Source organism: Mixophyes fleayi, chromosome 1, assembly GCF_038048845.1.
Source record: "Mixophyes fleayi isolate aMixFle1 chromosome 1, aMixFle1.hap1, whole genome shotgun sequence".
Lineage (NCBI taxonomy): Eukaryota > Metazoa > Chordata > Amphibia > Anura > Limnodynastidae > Mixophyes > Mixophyes fleayi.
Window position 1 is genome coordinate 244515346 of NC_134402.1, and position 2221 is coordinate 244517566.

The 2221-nt window shown below is 41.4% G+C and overlaps 1 long non-coding RNA gene across 1 annotated transcript; it reads left to right on the forward strand.

Moving 5' to 3' along the window:
• Positions 1-578: 578 nt before the first annotated feature.
• On the forward strand, positions 579-1040 carry LOC142107713 (uncharacterized). The gene is made up of 2 exons (XR_012680000.1): positions 579-714; positions 1005-1040. It is a non-coding gene; the product is annotated as an uncharacterized LOC142107713 (long non-coding RNA).
• The last annotated feature ends 1181 nt before the right edge of the window (positions 1041-2221 follow it).

Below are 2221 nucleotides of genomic sequence, written 5' to 3' on the forward strand. Positions count from 1 at the left end.
TGAAGTGTGAGTAGTCCTGTGGTTTTTTCCTGTTGTGTACATTTATTTTCTCATTTATTTTCTGTCTTGTATTTTTTGTATTTGACTTGTCCTTTGTCTGTGTTACTTGTGTGTGACTGTGTGGAGAGTGTGTCTGTAGGTAGTGTAGTTTGTTCTTTGTGTTTGTAAGTCCTTCAGTGTTTTGTAGTTTTCTGTCTTCTGGGTAAAAATGTCCAGAGATAGGAGGGGAGAACAGGCTGAGGAGAGGGAGATGGAGGTTGAGGGGTCAGAGGAGGGAGAGGGAGAGGTTGAGGAGACAGGACAGGGCAGGAAGACCAAGACAGGGAGGAATGTGCGCTTCTCACATGATGAGAATTGTGTGTTGGTGCGAAACATCATTCCCTGCTACGAGGTCATCCTAGGGAACCTGGCAGCCCGGACTCCTCTAAGGCGGCGTCACCAACTGTGGGGGAGAGTCTGTGAGGCCGTGAACGCGGTGGGCCCACTGAAGCGGACAGTGGCACACTGCCGCAAGCACTTCTCAGATTTTAAGAGGAGGCTTAAAGAGAAGATGGCCCAGGAAAGGAGGTCTACAAGGCGCACGGGTGGTGGCCCCCCCACTTCGTATGGAGTACACCACGTACGAGGAGGAGCTGCGCCAGATAATGCCGGCTGAAATTGTAGAGGGCATAAATGTGCAGGACACAGATTCGCCCTCTTTTGGCCAAGTAGTTGGTGAGTTATTTGGTTTTTTTACCCTAAAAGTTTTTTAAAGCTGCTTTTCTCTTTTTAAAACTGCTTTTCTCTTTCTAAAACTGCTTTTCTCTTTGCAAACGTTTTTTCTTATTTGTTTTTTTTTTTTTTTGTTTTTAAAAGTGTATTTTTGACTCTAATAGTTTGTAAAGGGTTTTTTTTTCTCATACCAAAAAAAAAAAAAAATTGCAAACACATTTGTGCAATAAACAGTATATTTGGAAATTGTTTTTTTCTGGAAATACATTGTATGCTTTTTCTAATACATCCAGAATCGCCAGGACCGCAGTTCAGTCCCAGTCCCAGACCTACACCTCCACCTTCAGCGAGAGATTCGGGCACAGACGAGCAAGCAGGTGTGTGATTTCTGTTTAGGAGAGAAATAATGGAGTTAATTGATTTTCTGTGCAAATGTTGCTGTCAATGTTTTTTTTTTTTTTTTTTTTATTGTTTGCAATGAGAAGTTAGGGCTACATTTTACTAAACTGATATGTTGCCTATAGAAACCCATCAGAATATACCTTTACTTTATTTATTGCATTCAACAAAATGACAGCTAAAATCTGATTGGTTGCTATAGGCAACATCTCCACTTTTTATAGCATGCAGTTTAGTCTAAATAACCCAGCATGTACTACACAGTCCAAATGATAATGGGTATTAAAAGGATAATAAGTGCATCCTTAAGCAGGTAGCATAGGACTAGAAATCAGGAATGCAAACATTGTGAAAGAATCTGTATCAACCGTCTGGCAACAGCTTTAGAACAGACCAATGTGCAGCTGGCCCAAATGACTTGGGCTGTGGAGGCCTTACATTCCACAGTACGTGAGGGGAATGCCAATGTGACCCGGCTGGCAGGGCAACTACATTCAGAAATTGTAGCCCGTTTACCGGCACCTATGTCTTCAGCCACCACCAGTACCGCTAGTACGCCTAGCACATCTGTAAAGAGTACTCCTCCAAGGAGAGGTGCTCGCACCAGGGGTGGGCGAGGGAGGGGTGAGAGTGGCACCAAGCATTGTGATATGCCTGCAAAAAGGCGTCGCTAGTGCAATAATTATTATTGCTTCATGTTTTCACAAGTTTGCGTAAGCATTATACGTTATTATTTATTGTGTTCTGCAATAAATGCAGTTAAATTTCTATGGTGTCAGTGTTTCTTTTCTGCTAATTAAACAAGAGTATACTGATGTTTTAAAAACTATGCACTAATTTCACTTAAACATTGACCTCTGACTGTCACTTTCCAGGGATGTTCATATTTACCACATGAGGAGTACACACTATCCTGTTTTTAAAGGTTCCAATTTACAAAACATTTAAAATAAAATAAAAAAATTGCACTCACATAAAACACATTTTTGAGCTAAAAATGTTTTTCATACTATGTACTTACACGTAAAGTAGTTTGCAATTAGACGGTCTCTAATCTCCCTTCCGCCCTCTGTGCTCTGCACATCACCAGATGTGACACGGACCCCTTCTT